Below are 25,640 nucleotides of genomic sequence, written 5' to 3' on the forward strand. Positions count from 1 at the left end.
TTACATCCATGTAATTACATCGTACATCGTACGTCGCATTCATTACATCGAACATATTACATCGTTCTTTTTCATCACATCAATAGCCCTCGAGTACGTCGGACTGTGTAATATTATACAATCGAGGGAATGAGTTGGTTGCAGCAGTTTCGATGTAATATTCAACAACTTTTTTTGCTGTGCAGAAGTTCCTCTAGAGGTTCATCCATCTCAAGAATATTTAAAAGTAATCACTTCAGTTTGCTTTCCATTATCTACCCTAGAATTTATGTAGGAATTGTTGCAAAGGTGCTTTAGAAGACAGAAACTCCTCTATGTATTCCTTCAAAGATTGAAATTCAGTCAGTAACTGAAATTTTACAATCTTTCTTGTAGATTATACTTCAAAGCTATTACCAGAAAATTCCACCAATTCCACCCAGAAGTTCCTTGATTGATACCATCAATAACTATTCCTAGAATTCTTAAAGGCATTACTTCACAAATTTTCTTGACAAATCATTCAGAAATTTCTCAGGGATATATGTACAAGAATTCCCATGCAACATTAGTGACTGAACAATAGTTAAACTTATTATAAACTGAAATAAGCTAAGAGGTATTTGTCAGTCGAAAAACGATGGACGTCAAATTTTAATCTTCCCTTGCGATAGATTGCCGATCATGGACCGCTACAGATGGGATAATTTTCTTCGCTTGCTTTGATCGTGCTTTAAAATCAATTGAGAACGCATTCTGCAATGCCTGATCATGACTTTACCATCTCATATCTTCTCCTCAATCAAGGATGGTAGAGTAAGGTGGGGCAAAAGTTCGACCTTAGTGGTATAATCAAAGTTTCCAGGAAAATCATAGCAGATGAAACAAAACAAATACCATACAGCGAACCTTCATCATATTGGCTATAACTTTGCTGAACAAAATTGTGTCAAAATATTAACCCATTTTTAGTTATAACAGTTTCAAATTGATTGTCTTATTCGAACTTTTGCCCCACCGGTGGGGCAAAAGTTCGAATCTAGTGTGGGGCAAAAGTTCGTTGGCTAAAACACAAAATATCAATACTTTTATGCCAGGCATACTTTCTACCAGCCGTAAACTTATGTTTGCCGAAAAATACACACTCAATTTTCATCAAAAAATGCCCAAAACAGGGTTAATTGTAATACACCCAAAAAATAGCAGTTTTTCGCAAAACTAAGGGAAATGTAAAATTTTTGTGACATTTTTCGCACGATCAGGCAAATTTCGCTAAATTTGAAGATAATATGTAGATTTCAGGAAATTTGAAAAATTTTCCGTGGGTTTATACATGGGTCGAACTTTTGCCCCGCAGATTCGAACTTTTGCCCCGCTACGGGCCAAAAATTGATTCCAACTATTTATGGAAAAACTAATCCACGTCAAAGCATCCTTATGATAGGCCTAGAAACGCCCTTACATAAAATATTGAAAAATATTTTATCTTCATTTGGTTCAATGCATCGAAAGTTTGACCAAATATTACAATATTTACGTCGAAAAACAACAAATAGCCATAACTTTTCCAAATCTCAATCGATTTTTATGATATTTGGAGTGAAAGTCTCTTACTTGAATAGCATTCGAACCACCATGACATTTCTAAGTTTTGATTTGATTTGAGCTAGAAATCTCAAAAAGAAACTCTTGCCCCACTCGCACTTTTGCCCCACTTTACTCTAAAGTTATCACACAAGTATAGAGTTTATTAAAATTCAGTGTAAAGTTCCTAGGTTTGTTAGATCTTTTATTCAGAAAAGTAAGTCTACGAGGAGTTCTTCATTAGCCACGTGGTATATTTATAGTTATTGTGGGATTGTGCTCAATTCATCACACAGACTTGAACAGGCTCCGCCTTAAAATGAATACCGTAATCTGAGCTAACAACGATCAGCAGAGTAACATTGTTTGAAATGACACATCTTTTAAAAAGTTCAAATCAACATTTATTGATGGAATATTTTCAACGCATGAATAGTGTTTCTATTTCTTACATTAATGAGTTAATAAAAATTAGGATTTTTGTGAAAATTAAGTTTTGTTCATGCGTGAATTATGAAACTTATCAGCACGATGATTTCTATTGTTATGAATGATACTACCAAGGATTCATGTCTCACATAAGCTCTGCAAACGATATGTGCTAGGAAAATAAGATGATTACCTAAAATAGCATCGCCGAAAACGATTCCATTCTCAAAATGTTTAGAAATGTGTTCAATTAGACAACATTAATGAAAAACTATTAAGTATATAGAATTGTAAAAATGAAACATTTAGGAAATATAAAAAAAACGGATCCGAAGTAAAGTAAAAGGGTAGTCCATAAACCACGATATTTTTGAAAAGAATATAGATAGATTGTAGATTTCTACCATTTATATCAAACATGCCATCATTTTCGATACTGTAAAAAGGAGGAGAGTAAAAATAAGGGGATAGTCTTAGTATAACTCTCCATATTAAAATTCAAGTTTAAAATATAATATGGCACAAGAATTCTGCTTTCCTGAGAAACATGCACCAATGTGCATTCATATCGACTTTTCTTGTCAAACTGCATAATTTTATTATTCATTTCTGATCGAATATGTATTCCCAGGAAAATCAGTACGATGCATTCGGAATCAGTTTCTATTCAAACTTGATAATCAATATGCCAACTCAATATGGCATGAATTAATTGAAATGACACAAAACGTGCTTGAATATTTGACGTTAATTCTAATCACATAAACCGGTTTCCATCCCCCAATTGTCTAAGCAAAACAAAACGATCCCCTCCAACCGAGTAATCAATCAAACCTATTAATCCCACCCGATTGCATATTTCGAGCCCCTATCAACATCAATCAACGAGCTCGATTTTATATACGGTGGAGTGATCTTGCGGATACCCAATGCTCGGGACCACCATACAGAAGCAAAAACAGCTTCACAACGACGAAGACGACGTGTTGACATGCTCTCAAAGCAGCAACCGGCAAAGCCGCGATCTTGTCAACTATCAGTTCCCGTTAAACCGGCGCGGCGTCCAGTAGGTAGGTAGGTAGGTAAGTATGATCACGTACGCCACTAGAGGCCCAGGCGCGGCATCCGGACATTATAATCGAACCGATAATGGCCACCTCATCATCATCATCTCGTCGTCGTCGTCGTCGTCCTCAGTCGCAATTAGCCGGAGGAAGGTGGGACGGGTTCGCGCCCCAACTAGCTGGACGCTGAATGCGGGGATCAAACAGGTATTTCGCTACTTTGGCGGCATTCGAGCGAGCTGATGCGAAGGCTTCCGCGCTGAGATGTTGTGTGATTGGCGAAGACTGAGGAACGACCGCCAGAGCGACAAGATGCGCGTGATACCTATATACGTTGGCCGTGATCGCCAAGAAATGATCAGTATTGGCGTAGCTAGGATTTTTTTCTGGAATCAGAGTGTGATAGCTGTCAACAATCACAATTTTTTTTTAATTTCATTTTTTTTGCTTTTTTTAGATTTACGTAGATTTTTTGTTTTATCTCACATCACCTCCATATTCTCTTCAGAAAATCTCTTAGAATTTTCTTCTTGCAGGGATTCTTCCAACTTTCCATTGAGGCAGCGGTTTTCCGCGGCACTTCACGAAAATTCTATTCAAGTGCATTTGTGCAACTATGCATTAATAATTTCTGACCATATCTATTGTTAACAAGATGTCTCGGAAAAGGCTGTAAGAAACATTTAAAAAAAAAAATCGAATTAAATAGTACATACAGAGAGTCCTTTTCTATAAGAATAGCCGGTAGAAAACTTCAATGGATACTTGGCAGAGTTCCTAGTAGATAGGTTTCTTATTGAATATTTGACTGGTTTCTTTAACGATTTTTCAATCAATTCTGGGAAAAAATCTACATCGTGTTGAAAGAAATTTCAATAATTTCCAGGAGAAATTATAACAAGTTTTTGTAGAATACGGATCCAATTCTGGTGAAATTCAAGAACAAAAGTAAGGAAAATTAAGTACAAACAATTGTTGGCCTCGACCGCTACCAAAATCCCCTCTTACTACGCCAACGTCAATATCAATCTGCACTGCACAACCTATATGGTCACTGTGGAGATGCCAGTTCTTTCAGATAGCTTCTAGTGCCACCTTTACTGAGGGAACGACGAAAGACGCTTTTTTTGATAACTGCAAAAAAGAGACAAATATTCCGACCTGTTTGCTCAACGAGGTTCTCAGCTGACTTAATTATCATAAAATGTCTGTCTTCTTACGGTATATCTCCGGCATCGTTAGTCAAGAGAAGATGCTGCGCAGCGCGCATTAAAGATGGAGCAGGAGCATGTGTGAGCACTTTTGGCGATGGAAGATTTGACCCAACAGCAAATGCTGGACAAATGTAGCGACGCAATGAACCCGGGGATGGGTGGCCAAGTGTACAGGGCAGTGACATTTCAGTTTCGAAGAATTGTCTTAATTTTATGGCGTTTTTATTCGAACGAAAATAAACCTTGCTTAAGTTGTCTCATTTGCTGTGCAGCGCACATTTATTTACGCCATTATAATGGGCACTGTGGGGGATTCCTTAGCCTAGTGGGGACGTCCGCGGCAACAAAGTAAAGCCATGTTGAAGGTGTCTGGGTTCGATTCCTGATCGGTCCAGGATCTTTTCGTAATGGAAATTTCCTTGACTTTTCTGGGCATAGAGTATCATCGTATCTAGCAGACGATATACGAATGCAAAAACGGCAAATTTGGCAAAGGAAGCTTTTTCACTAAGCTGAGAAGCACGCTCTGTTTCAGTGGAACGTAATGCCAAGAAGAATGGGCCCTGGAGTGGCGGTGAAGCCCACCTTGTGATAACGGGAATTAATCGTGAGTTAATGCAAATTAGCCATGGGACCGGTGCGGGGAAAAAGAAGAAGAAGAAGAGTGGAGGCAGTTTTGCGCGCCGTTCCGTGTAATTTGTGATTATGGCTTTCGGATGGACGCGCGGCGGTGATTTTATCGCGCGTACCATTTAATTGGAGATTTGCACGCAGTGGTTAAATCGCGGCCCCGGTGACGGCAATTGATTGCTATCATTTCTCGTGGCAGAAGATGTTATCTTTCTGAAAATTGAGATCCATACTGGTAGCGCATACCGTGGTTGTCGAAGCTTCCAAAAGGATCCAACAGAGAAGTTGGGAACACGACCCTTTAATGGTGAATTTCACTATATAACAGATTGTATTGTATATGATACAGTCAACTATCTATAACTCGATATTGAAGAGATCATCGAGTTACGGAGATATCTAGTTAGCTATAACTAACACAAATCCAGTGCAAATGCGATCCAAGGGACCATCGAGGTAACTATGGAAACCAACTTTTACTATGGTTCTCTAAATCGATATCGAGATACCAAGTATCGACTATTACTGTTATCAAAAAATGTAGAGGCAGAAACGCTACAAGTTAATCGGAAATCGCATTTTGAAGGTCAACAGCTAGAACTAAATGTAAACAAATGAGGTAGGGTAAATTATGTATTTTGGACAGGCTAAGGATATGTCTGGAAATGGCGATTGATTAACTGCCTTAGATACTATTATACTATTTTATTATACCTGTCTTTTATACATTTCGGACATCAAATATACATTTTGGATACCCTCATGTAACTTATGCATTTTTTCGCTTATTGGATGTGTATATTAGTGATAACCAATAATTTAATTAACACTTCAGTCGTCGCGCTGTTGTATTTTGTACAACACTGTTTAAAAAACCTCGCTTTTTGTTCACAACAGCAGCGTGGTGGTTCTGACGGTGGCAAACCGCGCGACGACTAGAAGGTTAAATGCAAGCAAATATCATCAGATCCACGAAATACGCCTGCAAGTATGCATGCATGCGACATTCCAGCGCGTTTCATCAGATGGCCAAATTATCTCAACTGAATAAAAACCGTAATCTATTTTGGACACCACCTGATTTATGCCTTATATACTCATGTTAAGATTTTAGATGAACTTAGCTTCAATTTTAGACATATTTTATCATACTGCCAGCTTTAAACTTTTTATGAATGCCATCTTGCATTTGTACGTTTCACAGATGTTCTGTTGATACAATTTACTATTTTGATATTTTTGAAGCCAATTTGTAATTATTATGAAAATCGCCAACATTGACAAGTAGCATAGTGTATTAATAATGCAATACATGATTTTCCGTACATAAATTCCTCGAATTCTCATTGTAAATGAGCATAGAACGACCAGCCTGTCCAAATTACATGCATGTCCAAATTATATACGTTACCCAAAAACTGGATTATATGGTACGTAACCTGCATGTAGGAATGCGAAAGTTTGATTAGAGAGCTCGAAGCATTTCTAGAGACGGGATTGGTAGTCTAATGGCTACCGCTTCATATGCAGAAGATCATGGGTTCAATTCCAGGCCCGTCCATTTCCTCGTACTTTGTAGTTGTATCTATCACTTGTTTCTCCCTTCTACTCTTATTCTATCACAGTTAAACTATTCGTTCATAGCAATCACTAGAACGTTTTTTTTTTAATTTCTTTATTAGTATCATTCCAAACATTACATTCATTATTTCTTATATCTAGGTGTTCTGTATTTTTACTAGAACGTTTTTCCTTATGCCTGATACATAGGTAGTCGGTTGACTAAAAGCAAGACTTTCTGCCATAAAATTACATCGCCCTCATACCTTCCCGCATGAACTGGCGAAAATGCATCATCAATTCAGTGTTGTTTTTTTCATAAGGACTAATCTGCATTTATCGATTTCTCTTCATCGTTGCTCTCTTTGCGTTATTGCAGAAAACTGATTCTCTTTTCGTAACATATTTTTATGCTGTAGGCAGTGTTGACCAGACTCATTTCCCCGAAATTCGAATTGTGAAGCCATGAACTGTTATAACTGTGCGTTGTATTCCTGAGATGGAGGGGGAGGTGGTTGGGCTTGAGTGTTGCACATGGGATCCGACAGTTTCGATCTCGGTGGGCCGCAATTCAAGTTTCGGTGAAATGATTCGCACTCACTCACTCACTCACTCATTTCATTTCACCAAAACTTGAATTGTGGCTCTCTGGGATCAAAATTGAACGATTTTGTGTGCAGTACTCAAGCTTAACCATCTGCTTTTCTATCTTAGGAGGATAGAGCATGGTTGTAGTGGTTCGTGGCTTCGTAGTTCGGAAAATGTTATTTTCGGGGAAATGAGTCTGAGCAACACTGGTTGTAGGATGAAGAATCACTATATCTTGCTTAATTAACAAGAAATATTACAGATTTATCTAATTTAGCGAAGTTATTAGCGAAAGAGAGAATCGATAAAGAGAAATCGCCCATGTCAATTGAAGGCCCTATTGAAGTAACAGCACAAAATTCCTCCCCCTTCTCTTCATTGGTCTGCATTATGACGTGGCAGGCGCCATTATTGACAAAAAGTAGAAGTCCACCAACACTTATACACTGAGGGTGTCTGTCAGTCCCAAGAGTTCGTCTGGTTGGCTCCTAATGTAAGTCAATTCGACAATATGATGCACAACAGTTGTTGGGAGCCGTTTCCTCGGATTCGAATAAAAACCTCTCAACATCAGTGTTCATAGTACACAGTTTCTTCTTCTTGGCATTCACTTGGACAGAGCCTGCTACTCAGCTTAGTGTTCTAAAGAGCACTTCCACAGTTATTAACTGAGAGCTTTCTTTGTCAAAATTGCCATTTTCGCATTAGTATATCGTGTGGTAGGCACGCCTAGGGAAGTCAAAAAAAATTCCGTTATGAAAAGATCCTGGACCGACCGGGATTTGAACCCAGACACCTTCAGCTTTGTAGCCGCGGACTCTAACCACTCGGCTAAGGAAGACCCCTAGTATAGTACACAGCTTCAAAGCTAAAATTTATTGTAAAAACTCCATATAATCCTTTCACTTATAATACATTTAAAATAACTTACATTCTAGTTTTACTTCCAATTTCCCTGAGGATCAAACTCGCCACTCTTTCTTACTCTATTTCAATTCACAACTAATCCACTTCAATACAATTTTATGTACCTACATACAACAAGGTCAGTGTTGCCAGTTTCACCAAAAATCCATCGCAGCAGCAGTATTTGCAAATATTTGAATGTTAATTTGTGACCACTGTACATGTATTTGAATTTTTAATAGACCACTAAAAAAAATCTTCAATGTATTCGTCAAAAATCACAAGGAATATCTATTAGAACTTAGGCCAATATAGCTGTAGTGGCAAATACCACTAGACTAAAAAATATTCAAATTAATTTGTTCTAGAATCGTTCCAAAGTCGACGCGTCCCTGCAACACATCCGAAATAGTCAAAGCTCTTATGACACCTCTCCTATAGCGAAGAAGATCCAAGTCTATTGGCTGATAACGACTTTCATAACTCGGCAGGCGAAACGGATCTCTCCAAAGTAGCTTGCGAAGTGCGAGGCGAAGAAATCGGCATTGAACAGGTTTGATCCTTTCCGCTCTATTGCTATGAACGGGGTTTGGAGCCTTATTTCATCGTGGAGCACAGAAGAGAGCAATAGAGCGATTTCAGGCTGAAAACGTCTGAGAAATTCTTAGCGATTCTGAAGATGAAACCAAGAATTTTCGAAGCTTTACTGACCATGTACGAAGTTTGAATTATAACTGTGAATCGAAGAAAACGCCTAAATTCTTGATGTGATCCACACGTTTGATACTCGTCCCGAGTAAACGATAAGGGAACTTTATTGACCTTTTTTTCTGGAGAACTTTATGATGGAGCACTTAGTTGGATTCACCACCATACCATTTAGAGAGCATTAGCCGACAAACAAAGCAAGTTGTTGCGGCAAGTACAAACAATCAGCAATTGAGCGTATTCGTAAGAACAATTTTAGATCTTCCGCGTAAGATACCTGAGGGGCTTTTGTTGCGTAATGAACGTCGTTGAAATAGAGCAGGAAAATCAGTGGACCCAAGTGACATCCTTGTGTTATACCAGAAGTAGCAAAAAAAGCTGTCGCAGCTGTAGTTCTCTTTCATGATTTTTAACTGACGATCGGTGAGGTCCAGCGAACATATTTGAGCAAACATAGTTAAAATGAATAAAACATTTTTTTACCACAAATTTACAACCTCTGATTTTTAACCTCATTGCCTAAAAATCTTTATATATTAATTTCGGCAATGGCATAAATTTTATTGCATAAACATACTTGTAGGAATTCAGTAACCATCATCGGGAAGAAATAGTAAATTATGAATACACTCAAAATTTATTTTACCAAAAATAAATATTGAAAAAGCGAAAATCTCCCTAATAAAGATAAATAATAATAAACATTGAAAAATAAGTATTTTGTATAATCGTATGCCCATGAATCAAGTTGCAAAGCAATGACATGTAGTTCTTGATAATAAGTTGTATTGTACAAGAACAGTGATTATATTTGAGTAGAGAGAGAAATTTTTGATTATACTCAAAATTTCTTTTGTAAACTAGAAGAAACCCAAGTTTTGAACTTATTAACCTATAAATCGAAATTCAAAGCGATAACATACATATTTTTATATTTATTTATATTAAGAAATTAGGTTAACGTGTTTGGGTTAAATTAAAAATTTTAAATCACACACAAAATGTATTTTGCTAAAAAACTTAGAAAACCCTCATGATTTCAAGTAATTTGCTTGTAAATCCAAACGTGAAGGGATGGCATTCATTTTTTTTCGACATAAACTTGATTCTCAAAGTCTAGAAAATATGTATGAACAGAAATATAAATTTTGGAAGACACTCAAAATTTATTTACTTAAAAATTACTTGAAATCTTTTTTGTTCGTCTATTTTTTTCTCTTTTAGATGTCTGGTGAATATGTTTTATTTTACTTAACCCAAGATCGGTCGCATGCGTGTACTGAGTACACGCACCCTGAAAAAAGTTCGCTTTTCATGCACAGCTTTAGCGAGGTGGTGTCGGCAATGGCTGAATGCGCGACCGCTCTTGAGTTAAAACGAAAGGAAACATCTTATTATTTAACCTTTTTTAATTAAAGTCAAAATTTAAAAAGATGACATTTTGTTTTTTTTTCTTGGTTTTTTGCATAAGAGGTTTGGACAGAAATAAACGAATCAAGAGTCATCGCGTTAAACTTTGGTTTAAAAACGAACAGTTACGAAAATACTCGTTTCGTTATTCTAGTAAAATACATTTAAGTACGGTACAATAACTTTTTTCTATTTCAAACCCTAAATTTTCAATGGACTTCTATTAGCTGATTTATGTAAAAAATTACAAGTCTTTGTTTTATTTATTTATTTCGATTTGTGAGCTTCGTGGCCGTGTGGATAGTGTTACCAAGTATTTAGCCGCATCAAGTCACGGAGTGTGGGTTCGATCCCCGCTCAGTTCGGAAAACTTTTCGTCGGGAACGTATTTCGACTGTGCCACTGGGCGTTGCATGCTAGTCCGTTGTCTAGTGTGGTGCTTCCTTCAAAGGGCAAATTTTATTGGCTGTTTGGGCACGTCAGGAGTTAATCATCAATGTTAACTTCCTTTTCCCGATCAGCCTATATAGCCGCGTAGTGTCGGTAGCGGTTGTTTCAACTGGCTAAGAATTAACACTACGGACTGCCTGTTCCGGTGGTAAAAGTCCACCTCACAGGTGACCCCTAATTCATACGGCTTTAAGCTTACCGTGCCTAAGAATGAATGGTTAGGGGGGTCTAAATAAAACCTAGCCGCAAACGGAGCCTGTGGAGTTCCTGGGTGCCCTCTACAGTAATATGCCCTTCCTGTGCTACCCGGAGCAATGGTGCAGGTGACCTTGTGTTTCTCCGAGATAATCGGCTGCACTTCTTCAGTCTCAAGCCTGAGGCTAAATAAGGGTGGGATTATTAATACATTGTAATTTAGTTTAAATTTTCACCTACATGGTTTCGCATTATGCGTTTTACGCAGCGTATTATGTGCTTTTCGCCTTTGGCGACTTTTAAAAGATACCGATCTGGTTTTTGTTCGCTGCTGATCTTTTTCGTTCTGAGATGGCGAAAAGCTTAATCCTGCCTAGTTTGGGTAGTGGCTACGGCTAGGATAGCTTAGTTAGATCAATCTCCAGCATAAAATGTCAGCAACGATCAATCTTTGTAGACTCATGCAAATGGTACAGCTCAAGTGGCACTAGTTCAAAAACCTTACTTTTGTGAACTTTTATCTAGGTAACCTAGTGGACCCAGTTTTTGCTACTTTCAGAAAAATGAAATGGCATACTCCCGTGCCATGCCTCGTGCATGCGTGCTCGTAAATAGCGCTGACGTCGCTACACTCATTTCTGAGTTAACAACCAGAGATGTATGTGCTGTCACAATTGATATATCTGTATGTGACCTCAATAGGAAACCTCAACCGGAAAATTCCGTATTTATACGTCTTTCGTTTTTTGGTGTATTTACCACATGATGAACCATCCCCAATGGATGATTTCAAACGAGTTGTCGTTCACTGCCTATGAAAAAGCCTTCTGCTGATTGTGTGCAGTGATGCTGATATTCATCACATCATCTGGAGCAGCTCAGATATCAATTTGAGAAGCTCCAGTCTGATGGAATGCTTAAGTAGTTCAAATCTTGGATTACTTATTGTAGGAAATCGCCTACATCTCTATATGAACATATGAATGTAAATTCGCAGACTTTGCGTATTTTATACTCCACAAACTGTTAATTGGTTGTGACCAATTTTCATGGATTTTCTCCGTCCAATGGAAATCCTAGTGATTTGGATGTTTCCACTTCCGGTGAATTGGGACACAATTGTCCTTGCTTCGAGTGATCTCAAAATTGCTTGTCACTTTGCTTATAGGAAATGTTTCTCACAACTCCCTTCGCGGGACGAGTGGACGTCTGTACATTACTGAGCCACCCCAAAGGTGGCTAAGTATTTAACAAATCTGTCAAAGCAGAATTGCAGTCGCTTGGTTACAACCTTAACTGGCCACTGCCGACTCAACTATCACATGACAAATATTCAGTGTGTTGATACATTTGTGTGTTATAGTTGTGATTCCGATTATGGAACTTCTTATCACCTGATATGTAACTGTCAAGTTCTCGCGTAATTGCGATTCCAATTACTTGGTAAACACTTATTAAGTGAAACTGATTTCAGTAACCTGAATCTTCATGACCTTCTGTTATTCTTAACCCGCTGTGGTAATGAGCTATAGGCTCTCTTCGCGCTCATGCGTTTTGCAGCGCTCTTTTTAGGGCGCTGTTCGAACCATTCGAGCTACATGCTCTCATTTCGCTTATGCGATCTTCCCTCTTCAAGGGACCCCACTCCTATTTCCTCCCATCTTCCCCTTCCCTTTCCTCTCCCATCGGGTAGATGATGAAATAGGCTCAAATATGGCGATGGCACAAATCTCCCAGATGGAGGGGAACGTGCCTTTGGAGCCGGCCTTCTGATACCTGATACCTGTCAACATCAACCCAATGATGTATAACTCATTCTAGTTTGACAATTATTACCAGTTAACTGCAGTTACAAACTTAAACATAATCCAGTTACAAACTCAAACACAATCCATGACAAAAATACAAATACAATTTCATTATCCGCCAAGAAATGAAAGAACAACAGCTTTAAACTTTCTCCGGATCGTTTGTCGGGGAGCGTGGAAGCCGAAGAAAAATATTTTAGATTTTTGATTTGCAGGCAAAAATTTAAGAAAAGGGCTTTTTGAAGTTTTGCAATGAAATACATTTTGAATGCCCTCAAACACTTTTATTTTCTAACCAAATTTGTTCACCAGACTTCTATAATAAAATTTATAGCGCAAAACATGACGCCATCACTAAAATTTTTGATTTTTTGGCAAATAGTATAAAAAATGGGATTTTCGTAATAAAAAATATGAAATTAATTTAGAGTATAATCAAAAAATTATATTTCTGCACAAATATTTTCTATAGACTTCAGCAGTTATGTTTCAGTCGAAAAATCGACCAGTTATTGCTATAAATTTCGATTTTTAGGCAAACTGTGTTAAAAACTATTTTTTGTATTTTTTCAATTAATAGATATTTTAAGTGTAATCAAAAATTTCTATTTCTGCCCAAAAATGTTTGCTGGGCTTCTATAATCGAATTTTTGTAGAAAAAACTACATGTCACCGGGTAGAATTTTAATTGATATGAAAAGAAGTTTAAAAATAGGGGTTTTGAAGTTTTTTGAGTTGAACGAATTTTGAGTGTAATAAAATAGATCTACCATTCGAAACATATAAATTATGCTTTCAAAAGTTATTTTTACCAAGAAAAGCATAATTTATCACCTTAGATACTGTTACACTGCTTAATAACACTAAGAAGTATCTTTTGTTAAAAAAAAACTTTAAGTATACTAGCTTTTGCAATAAATTTTAAATGGATATTGATCTCGAATAGTGTCTAATTCTATAGATGAAAAATAAAAATCGGTTCGAAAACGCGGAGATATGCATTGTCAAGGATGGACTTTTAACTTTTTCTGGACCTTTTGTTGCAAGCGTAAGTTTTCTACTCCATGGTAGTAAAATAGTTGAACGTTTCCAACCGAAAACATTTTTTGCAATGCTTACTGTTTCTAAAGGATCAACGAGCATTGATTTTGTCTAAATAAAATGCAAAATTAATTCCATGGAGCTGTCAGATATCGACGACACACTTTTAAGATTTTTTGGGATCCTCACCATAGACTTAAATTTTTTTTTATTTTATGGGAAGGAAACTATTGATTACAATTTTGGGTTCAAAGCATAATTGTGGAATACCTTGGGCGTTAACGGGTTAAGCAAGCGATCGACCCATATCATGGCGGGCGTCAATGTTGTAAAACGTCAACAATTAACTAGCAACTCCCAAGAAGAAAACCTGAAGTCCATTTTGATATTTTTTCATCAGCATCAGAGTGTTCCAAAATAAATACCACACCTCCTCATCTTTCCCGCACAAGCAATCAATTTTGCGTCTCCACGGATCCATAAAAGTTCCACAAAATCCTATCCTTATTTTTCATTCCCCGCACAACCCTAATGAAAAACGACCTATTTTCAATTTCGCCGCCCGTACACCGCCAGGGAACCAGGAATAAAAACACAAATAGCGCCAGCCAGCGTCCTGAGCTTCTACACGACCCTGCAGCAATACGGTACGTGTTGCGTCCAGGCAAGTGGGAATTCAGGTGGCAAAATTCCTGTTGTTTCGATGTGGTTCCGGTTAGAAGGCTTCTCTCCCTTCCCGGAACACTGTCCCATTCAAATTTCGAATGATAAATATCGCCTCATAAATCCTTAGAGCTGCTTTCGGAATTAAATTTTGGTGGCACACCGCAACGCGTTGGTCGTTGCTGGCGTGATAAAAAATATTATTGAAATACAATTGATTTTATTGTAACAATACCAAATATTCCAACAGGTTAACCATAAAACGAAACGTAATACAAATCACTTACAAGCTATTCAGGGAAGCTGTTGTTTGGGCTATGAACTAATTGTAGATGGATTTTTTATAATAAAAACGGGGGTCGTTATATTCCTTTGCAATATAATTTTGAAAAATTTGCTATAATAATTTCCTGCCAGATCAATCGAAATTATGGTACATTTATTTAATGGTTTTTTATGCATTTTCACAAAAAAAAAAACAATAAATCTTTGAACTGCTCAGTGGAGTACCTATAGAGAAATAAAAACCGATTTCAGTACTTTATTATTTAATTCCACTAGAGTTTTTATCCGTTGACAGATACGCGTATTTCGACCTCAACTGTAAGGCCGTCTTTAGTGTAGTGTACTAGACGGCCTTACAGTTGAGGTCGAAATTCGCGTATCTGTCAACGGATAAAAACTATGATATAGTACTAAATTCAGTTCTCATTTCTTAATAAATTTTATTGTTTTTCTATTGTGTTCCCATATTTTACATTACTTCTTAAAATTCAGATAAGATAAAGCAAACCTTGAAGGTATCATTTTATCTGATTTTATTTAACTTTATTTGTAGTTTTTCACTGAACAAGAAAATCGAATTAATTTATACAATAAAATCAATGGTGAATTCACAGTAAAGAACAATAAATGTTTCAATTTTGCTTAAATATTCTTAAAATAATAAATAAATGATAGACTCTATTCTACTCCGTAGGTTTTAGGTTTAACTATTAAAATAATTGCATAATTTCATTCGGGTGACGTACTTTTTTTCCTCCAAGCAATTTCGAGATGCGAAACGGGTTTTCCTTCGTTTCCAGTATCAGTAGTTGGAGACGGCACTGGAGTGCGTAAATGTCTCCGCGTTGACGTCGTTTGTTATCGACTTGGTCCAATGGGTTCAGAAGGGGCGTTTGTTTCCCGGTTTCCGGGATGGCACTCGGAGATATGGTCGTAAAATGTCGGTACAGAAGAGCCACTTGGGACAAAACCGACAAACGTGGGTTTACAAAGTCGGATTTGAACCTGCTGCAAACAAAACAGGAACACACGGAAGTAAACAACTTTAAAATGCCTTTCTAATGGAGGTCGCACTTTTATGGTTCTGTTTTCGTCATCCCTAGATTAGATTGGTGCAGGGTAAGGGTTGAGTTTTTTTTTCGGTGGGTCTTCATTTGTCAAGGAATTTTGGAGCATGTTTGTTTGCTAGAACTAAGTTAAGTTGTGCAAATTATTTTGATTTCCACACGTTGATATTGTCTTGATTCGAAGCTTTTCTGGAATCTTCAATGCGTTTTCTTGTGTGCTGCGAAAACATATCTTACTTTTATATGAAAAAAACAAGACCTTCGGCGAAATGTATGTGAATGTTGAAGTATTGAAATGTGACATGAAATAAAATATGATCGATTTATGGCACAACTTTCAGAAGATTTTTAGTGTTGACATTTTAATTAGTAATTGATTTGATAAATTGTGAGTGCTAAATTAATCTGGTAACTTGACACATCCTTAGAGTTCAAAATTTCGCTAAAAACTTCCCCAAGTCCGCCAAAACAAGATCGCTATGAATTTTGATTTTCATGTAAACAGATCAGAAACCTAAAGTGTCTCGTATTTTTGAGTAAATAAATTTTGAGTGTAATCAATAATTCATATTACTACCCAAAAATGTTTACTGGACTACTTTAGTCAAATTGATGTCAATGTCTACATGTCATCGCTTTGGATTTTGTTTGATAAGCAAACATTTTCAAATATAGAATATGTATTATTACATCTTTAGTAAAATATGTTTTGAGTGTAACCAAAAAACTCTATTTCTGCTAAAACTTAGATGTAAGAAATGAATGTGCTATTGGAAATGATACTAATAAAGGAATTGGAAACAAATCTGGAAAAATACTGTTGTGTTCAGATGCAACCATGTAGAATGATAATTGAACGTTTAGCTACCATGCGGAATGAAAATTTGACAAATTTTGGAGAAAATCAAAAATCAAATTCGAAGTTGTTAAGTTAGGCTTAGAAAAAAGTTATAAGCTTAGGGTTATAAAAAACATGTTTTTTTCTTATAAACAGGTGAATTCAATTCACCTACAACTATTCTGAACTCGTACGGCAATTGAATTGAAACATGTTGTCAATAAAAGGTTAGTTATAGCTTCATTTACTGAATCAAGGGTGATACTGTTGTCTAACAAAGAATACCTAGATGTAAGAAATGGACGTAATGTTTCAATGATACTAAAAACACTTACTTTCAATTGAAAGATGGAAGTAGTAATACGTCAAGCATTTGAATTATGTAGAATGATTTCAATCATCTTCGGTAAGTAGGCCTTGACCGGGTTACAGGTCTTTTTTTTCTGCGCTTGTCAATTTTTTTCTATTTTCAGGTGAATTTCTACCCGAAGTATTGCGATCTAAGGCGTTTGGATTTTGCGTGTAATTCTTTGGAAGAGGTGTGCTGTATCGTTGGGAAGCTTTAATTTGCAAGATTTCTCGTAGCTGTTGGTAATTCCAGCTGAAGTTTTTGATTGCTGTTGTTGGCGTTGCCGAAGTTAATTTTTGTTCGTTAAGTATTATTTTATTTTCTTTTGTTGTTTTTTTTATTTATGTTTTTATACTGGTGTAATCGATTTTTTATTATCCCCGTCATTTTTCCATTATGGAGACTGACGGGGAGTCAGTTTCTGTTGTAGATAGTGCATCTAAAGACTCTTCTTCTACTGTTAGACACATTCGTGTAAAAACTTATCCTACTACCTTTCATGGTCCCTTTGTGGTATTTTTTCGTAAAAAAGAAAAACCAATTAATGTCCTTTTGATTTCTTCTGAGATTTACAAATTGTATAAATCTGTCAAGGAAATCAAAAAGATTTCCCTCGATAAATTGAGGGTTGTTTTTGGATCTCGAGAAGACGCTAATGCGTTGTTAGAGTCCACATTATTTTTGAATTCAGTCTACGCTCCATGTGACTCATGTGAAATTAATGGTATAATTTATGACGAAGCTTTAGAGTGTGATGATATTATAAATCATGGTTCTGGAGTTTCAAAAATCAGGCAATTTCTTCTGTGAAAATTTTAGAATGTGTCCGTTTATCTAAATTAACCTTTTCAGATAAAGGATCATCATGAAGGATCTATTCTTCCTGATTATGTTATTATTGATAATGTGAAATTTCACGTTAGATTATTTTATCCCAAAATTATGCATTGTGATTGTTGTCTCCTTTTTGGACACACACCACATTTTTGTTCTAATAAACCATAATGTTCCAAATGTGGTGGAGTTCATCCTCCATCTGATTGTAAGAAAAATTCTGATGGTTGTATTTATTGTGGAAGGAAACATAACTTGTTGAAGGAGTGTTCAGTTTATATTGCTCACCAACAGCAATTTAATCTGAAAATAAAAAAAAAATTATCTTATTCGGATATTATTAAGACTTCCGAAGGTATTTCTTCTTATAATTTGTTTGAACCATTATCTGAAAATAATTGCAATGAAAATTTAAAAGAGGAAACAAACAATTTTGTTTATAAACCTCATGTTAAAAGAAAAAGAAATAATAAATCTAATAATCATAACCACATTTTGGAACCACTAGCTTCAACATCTTATGACAAAAATTTTCCTCCCATGAATTCTTCTAAAACAACTCAGAATATTCCTGGTTTCCAGAAAAGTAATACCATATTTTCTAGAAATAAATTTGATGATAGCAATAATATTAAAAATAATTCTCAGGATAACGGGAATAAAAATAATGATGCTAACATTTTGAACATTTTGGAAGATATTATTGAGTTTTTGGGATTAAATGATTTTTGGAAGAACCTGATTAGGAAGTTTTTACCATTTTTGGCCAATATTCTTGAAAAATTGAATTCATTTGGACCACTCATAAGTTCCATGTTTTGTTCCTAATGGCTCAAATCAATAATCAATGCTTGAATATTTTACAATGGAATTGTCGAAGTATTATTCCAAAAATTGATCGACTTAAAGCTTTACTTTTAAACAATTGTGTTGATATATTTTGTTTAAATGAAACGTGGTTAGTAGATACTAAAAACTTAAGGATTCCTTTTTTTAATATAATCCGAAGGGATCGTAATATTTCATACGGAGGGGTCATGATTGGAATTCGTGAAAATATTCAATTTAAATTTTTAGAATTTTCATTGGACTCTCAAATTGAAAATGTTTCTATTTCTGTCAAACATAATGATATTGAATTCTCGATTATTTGTTTATATATTCCTCCCCAAACAAGATTTTCTCTACAAGAACTTAAAACTATCTTAAACTCTGATCCTTCTCCATTTTATATTCTTGGTGACTTGAATGCTCATCATTTTGCTTGGGGCAGTGATATGACCGATGGTAGAGGTTCATTAATAATGGATCTAATCGACGAATTAAATTTAAATATTTTGAACGATGGGTCATTTACTAGAATTGCTGTGCTTCCTGCTCGCAATTCCTGTATTGATTTATCGCTTTGTTCAAATAGTTTGTACATTAAAGCGTCTTGGAAAATAATTGATGATCCTAATGGTAGTGATCATTTACCCATTAAAATTTCCATTCATAATCCTGTCTGTGGGCAATTGAGTATAGAACCTTATGTTCATGATTTGACGAAAAATGTACATTGGAATAAATTTTCGGACTTGGTTTCTTCTGCTTTGAATAAGTTTGATTATTCGCTTTCACCTCTTCAAAATAATGATAGTTTTTCAAAAATGTTTATTGAATGTTTATATAAATCACAATGCAAACAAATTAAATTGGGGCCAGCGAAAACGAAACACATTTCTTTTTGGTGGGATAATGATTGTACCATTGCATTAAAAAAATAAATCAAATGCTTTTAAACAATTTAGGCGTTCAGGATCAAGAGAACATTATATTTATTATTGTAAAACTGAAGCTCAGTTTACTCGAGTTACTAAATTTAAGAAAAGAAATTATTGGAGAAACTTTGTTGAAAATCTTGATCCTGAAACATCTTTATCTAAATTATGGTCTGTTGCTCGAAATTTGAGAAATTACAATATTTCTTCTACATCTGTTCTGGAATATTCAGAAAATTGGATCGATCAATTTGCTTCTAAAATTTGTCCTGATTTTGTCCCTCCACCCATCACTTTTAAAAATCAAAAACGTTATAATTATTTCCCTGAACTTTGTAACGAATTTACTATAGAGGAAATGGATTTGGCACTATCTATTACCAATAACACTGCTCCAGGTATTGATAATATTAAATTCATTTTGTTGAAAAATTTACCCATTGACGGTAAATTACATTTACTTTCCTTATATAAATTATTCTTGTTTCAGAATATATTTCCTTTGCAATGGCGTTCTATAAAAGTAGTTAGTATTCTTAAACCTGATAAAAATCCTTCATTAGTAGATAGTAGAAGACCGATCAGCTTATTATCGTGTCTTCGTAAGTTAATGGAAAGAATGATTCTCAATCGCCTTGAATTGTGGGCTGAGAAAAATAATATTCTTTCATCTTCTCAATTTGGATTCAGGAAAGGTCGTGGAACTCGTGATTGTGTTGGTCTTTTAGCTTCATATATTGAATTATCGTTCAATAAAAAACAAGATGTAGTTACTACCTTCCTTGATGTTTCTGGTGCATATGATTCTGTTTTAATAGATTTACTTTTTAGTAAAATGATTGATTGTATAATTCCAATCATCCTTTCTAATTTCTTATGCAATTTGTTTTCTTTCAAAATAATGCATTTTCACTATAATGAATCTCTTAGAACGATTCGTTATAGTTATTTTGGATTGCCACAGGGTTCTATACAGCTATAAGCCCATTTCTATACAATTTATTCACCAGAGACATAATTTCCATTATTCCGAATGGATGTTATTTTATTCAATTTGCTGATGATAAAAACATGTTTATAACTGGCCAAAATAGAGAAGCAATTCGTCACTTTATGCAACTTGCTTTGGATAATATTGATACATGGGTACATAATAATGGTTTTACTTTTTCAGCTAAAAAAAAACAAATTTATATTATTTTCTCGCATGGAATATGGTTGTTTACATTTGGAAGTGCTGTTCAAACACATTTTTCAAAGCTTGAAAAAATCCAGTTTCGTTGTTTGAGAATTTGTTTAAAATTAATGAATTCTACTCATACAAAATCTGTTGAAGTTCATGCCAGCAAGTTCATGCCTTCAAGGAATCGCTTACATGAGCTTAATTGTAAATTTTTAATAAATTGTTTTTCAAATAATAATCCTATTATTGATCTGTTAAAATCAATATTTGAAATTAATCCAACTAATGAAATTTTGCATTCATTTTTATATTGTTCTGGAGAAAACATTATTCCAAATTCTACACCTGGTTTTTATGAATATCGCATGAATTTTCATGCCTTCCGTCCATGTATTGATTTATCTTTACTTGAAAAATTCAAACAAATTCCTTGTCATGCTCATTTCCGTTTTGCTCATATGTTATTTAATCGAAAATTTATTGGAGTGGAACAAAACCAATTTTTTTTTACAGACGGATTTTTAGTGGGAAATATGGCAGGATTTGGAGTTTTTAACATCAATTTGGCTCATTTTTATAAATTGGAATCTCCGTGTTCTGTTTTCACAGCTGAATTAACTGCTTTGTATTTCACTTGTAATTTAATTAAAAATTCCGCTCCTAACATATACATGGTGTGTTCTGATAGCCTGAGTTGTCTTAATGCTTTGAATTGCAGTAATTTTCATTTTAAAACTCATCGTACTGTTTTATCTATTAAAAACTTATTACACAATTTGTATTCTCGAGGATATGTTATTAAATTCGTTTGGGTACCAGCTCATTGTAATATTTATGGTAATGAGCAGGCTGATTTATTGGCAAAATTGGGTGTTTTTCTTGGAATAACTTACAATCATGATATTTGTGATTTTGAATGTTTTACTAAATTAAAAAAATATTCTTTGAATAATTGGCAACTTTCATGGAATACAAGTATCCAAGGGCGTTATTGTTATTCTATTTACCCGAAGGTAAAGGCAGTTCCTTGGTTTAAAAACTTGTATGTTGGACGTAATTTTATCTGTTCCCTTTCTAGATTGATATCCAACCATTATATTTGTAATTATTATTTGTACCGCATGAATATTATTGATTCAGATATTTGTGAATGCAATGAATCTTATGAAGACATTGATCATATTGTTTTTAAATGTTCTCGCTTTAAAGGACCACGAGAAAAAATTTTGGACAACATAATCAGGTTAGGTTTTGATATTCCTGTATCTGTTCGCGATATTTTGGGAAATAAATATCTTCCTATATTAAAAATTCTATACAAATATCTAAATGAAATTTCTTATCATGTTTGATATTTTCTGTTTTGTTTTCTTTTTTCTTTTTACTTTCAGCTACTACAAGTGCAGGATTTGCACATGGGACATGTCAATGATTGGCTTTGTAAATCGTGTGGATGGCCCTTAACTATGATGACCTCACTTGCCAGATATTGGCTCCGCAATGGATCTGCTCCGCAAGAGCCTTTAATTATATTTATTTTATTTTTTGTAACGTATGTTTGAAAAGATAAAGAGGTTTTATGCCTTTTTGAGAAAGATTTCGAAAGGAAATCACTCAAAGGGGCTTTTCCCTCTTTCAAAATTTTTAAGTTAATAAACAATAACAATAATAGAATGGTTTCAATGTGATGGACTAAGGATATGTATTCTCGTTAATTCCCTTTGAAGAGAGTAAATGATCTCAAACACCAGCTGGAGATCAACAAAGCAGCTCCTTAGAATTGTATTGTGGCTATAATCCTAGAGAAAGACCTGAAAGATTTCTCAGCCACTATATGAAACCATAAATCACACATTGACTGATTTCATCCAACTGATATTCCATGCCATTATTCAGGATCGTCTACTAAAAAAAATCAAATCGTGATTCCTATCTGCCAGAACCTTTTTCCGATGAAAAAGGTTCAGATGATTTGTAGGGTAGCTACTAACAACGACCACCCAGTAACGGAACAATTTGTCAAACTTGCACAAAGCGTAGAGTTTTCTTTTTTTCCCCATTCTGTCCACTCGAATGCAAAAATTAGAAAAGGGAATTTGGTGAACACTCAACTCAACGAAAAAACAGTTCATAAATCAACGACCGGAACGATCATAATTTGCATACCTGCCAGACTAAAGAAGAGCCAGTGAAAAACCCGGAGCTTACTGGATACTTCCGAATCCACCAATACCATCAACCTTTCGCTCGAATCGAGTAAAGTGAAAAACGAAGAACGGCCAGTTGGGTCAGACCACCGACGGACGGTGCTCCGAGCATCATAGTTGGCCGGGCAATTTGGACCGGAGTCTCCACATAGCGCCAAAGCCAAGAATCATGGCCTGCTGTCACCCACCCGAGTTTGCAACCCCCACTGACTGCTGCATAGGTGGACATGAGTCGGTACATAAATCGTTTATAGCCGGTCCGAATTTCGCACACTGACCTCTCTGAACGATGTGCGACAACGACCGCTTTATGCCACGTGTACCTAGGCAAAACATTTCCCAAACTATAGGAAGCAAAAAAAATAAGTTCAACGACAAGTGCACACGTCTTTCTCGGGGGCATTTTTTATCGAGAATATCCCCAAAGCAGGCAAACTGCATGTCAACTATAAAATAACATAAGCAATATCTCCTCTTGAAAAATAAGGGAGCAGTAGAAGGAAATTTGTGTAGTTGCTGTTATGCTGTCTTTCGAAAAATGCCGCATATTTTCTGCATCCACCTGCCATGTACGCCCAAATGTACGTACCGCCTTGTCAATGTACGCCTAAATGCACTCAATTTACTATGGCGCCATCTACATGTATGCAATTCGAGCGCAAATCCCCAAACACACAAGGAACCTGCCGATACAAATGTACGACCGTCATCGTCGTCCGGTGTGAAGGAACACATAAATCATACGTTTTATTATCATTTCCGGCAGAAGTGTTCAGCCCCATTAATCTTGATTATGTGTTTTGATTGGGAAGCGGTTGTCGACCTCGCCGCAGCAAAATTTTGACATATGGCACCACCATCGGCTCGGAAATCACGCGTTCACCGGTTGTGCCGCGGCGGTATGGTTGCCTTCAAACGTTTCCACGGACGATGATTAGCTCCATCCAGGTGTGAAATTTGGCGGTGTTTACTTGATACATCTGCACTACAAAGAGCTGGCATTTCAGTGACAGACGTGTCTGCACAAATCTAATAATTGTCCATAATCGGTCTCTTGATCAGATTCCAAGAATTTGTTCAAAATTTGAGTTCAATGTGAAATGAACTGAGACAGAAAATGGGAATTACTCATTCTGGAAAAACGAAGTTATTTATACGTCAGATCATCTTCTTATTTCAAAATTTCTGCTAGTGCACAAAGCTTAAATAGAAATTGCACTGTAGTATGATTCTTCTTTCGCGAGATTTGTACCTTCAAAGTTTTTGTACATTATAAATTTTGATTGCAAGCTAACCAGGAGCCTTCATTAGCCTAGTGGTTAGAGTCCGCGGCTACAAAGCAAAGCCATGCTGAAGGTGTCTGGGTTCGATCCCCGGCCGTTCCAGGATCTTTTCGTAATGGAAATTTTCTTGACTTCCCTGAGCATAAAGTATAACCGTACCTGCCACACGATATACGAATGCGAAAATAGCAAAAGAAAGCTCTCAGTTAATAACTGTGGAAATGCTAATTGAACAATAAGCTGAGAAGTAAGCTCTGTCCCAGTGAGGATGTAATGCCAAGAAGAAGAAGATGTATTTAATCGTGGACAAGTCTCAATATGTCATAGTAAACGGTCGTAATCTGATTCGGTGTAATTAATATTCGAGTACGTTTCAACCATCCCGAACGGAGTAATCCGAGCCTACGATAACATGTCACTTCACCCCTGGGGACACTCCACCCCTCCCTTATATCGATCCTGATAATCTTCGAAACACACGCAACACCTTTTTCCCTAATGTACCCGGAACATAAATATACCCTTCTAATAATAGCCCCGACTAAACACATCCGCTACTCACCTTCTCATTGACTAATTCGATCCTTTTTCGCCGTGGCAGCAAATTCACGTCCACCACACGGCCTTTTTTCTGTCCACCTGTCCACTGGACTTTCCCGCTAATCCTCCAACTCGAGTCGACGACTCACCTAATAGCTAATAGGCGAGATTATGCACTTCTTGGTCTTCTCCGGCCGAACAATACGCGGGGTTTCTCCACCAATATAATCCAATCTTCTTCGGAACCCCGAACGCACGCTTTTAGTGGTTATAATTTTTCCACCTTCCACTTATTTTTTTCATATACAACTTGCACCGGACCACAAGCGTATAAATAATCCTACCAAGCAAACACACGAACAAGCAATTTGTCACATGCGACTGGCTCCTTCCGCGATCAAAGGGATGTACGTTAAAATGGAGTGTCGTGGCGGCGGGGGATGGAAATTCCGTGCGAAATCAACGCTGAAAAGAGAAAATAAAAACAACCATGGAAATTCAAACCCCATCGTATATTTACTCGGATTTCATAAAAACACACACGCGCACACGGATCATAAATACGCCGGACGTAGCCAGGATTTCATCAATTCGAAAGCACCACTATGGCTGAAGCAGTCCAAGTTGGTATTCACTAGTTATTGGATTACGTTTCTCGAATTAATTCAAATATTTTTTCAATATTTTGAGTGGTAAACAGGATGAGCTGTTTAATTTTACACCTAATAACATACATATAACACTTCTTACTGAAAGTTATTTGAAGCTTGGATCCAAACTTTTTTGTTTATCGTAATGAACGACTTGATGGGGCATGTGGGCGAGTTACAATCACCATTCATAAGCTTATAAAACATCAACTTTTTTCGTGATTTGAAACTTTGGGTGTTTCTGTTGAAACACAGCTTGGTAAATATACTTTCATAGCTGCCAGTTAATTTAATTAGGCTTAATTTGCTTCAAAATGACTTGCGGAAATTGACACCCAATAAGTCAAAAATGTTTGACATTGATGACTTTAATGCCTAACAACGCTCATGGAATAATTCGTAAACTAATTCCAAC

At 36.0% G+C, this 25,640-nt stretch overlaps 1 protein-coding gene across 1 annotated transcript in view; it reads right to left on the reverse strand.

Moving 5' to 3' along the window:
• The window catches only part of LOC5575195 (beta-1-syntrophin), a 756,119-nt gene that overhangs the window by 718,183 nt on the left and 12,296 nt on the right, over positions 1-25,640 (reverse strand). The window contains exon 2 of the mRNA XM_021850899.1: positions 24,598-25,040. The gene's annotated coding sequence lies outside the window, so the exon portion shown is untranslated. The remainder of the gene's footprint in view (positions 1-24,597; positions 25,041-25,640) is intronic.

The sequence above is a fragment of the Aedes aegypti genome, chromosome 3 (assembly GCF_002204515.2).
Source record: "Aedes aegypti strain LVP_AGWG chromosome 3, AaegL5.0 Primary Assembly, whole genome shotgun sequence".
NCBI classification, from domain to species: Eukaryota; Metazoa; Arthropoda; class Insecta; order Diptera; family Culicidae; genus Aedes; species Aedes aegypti.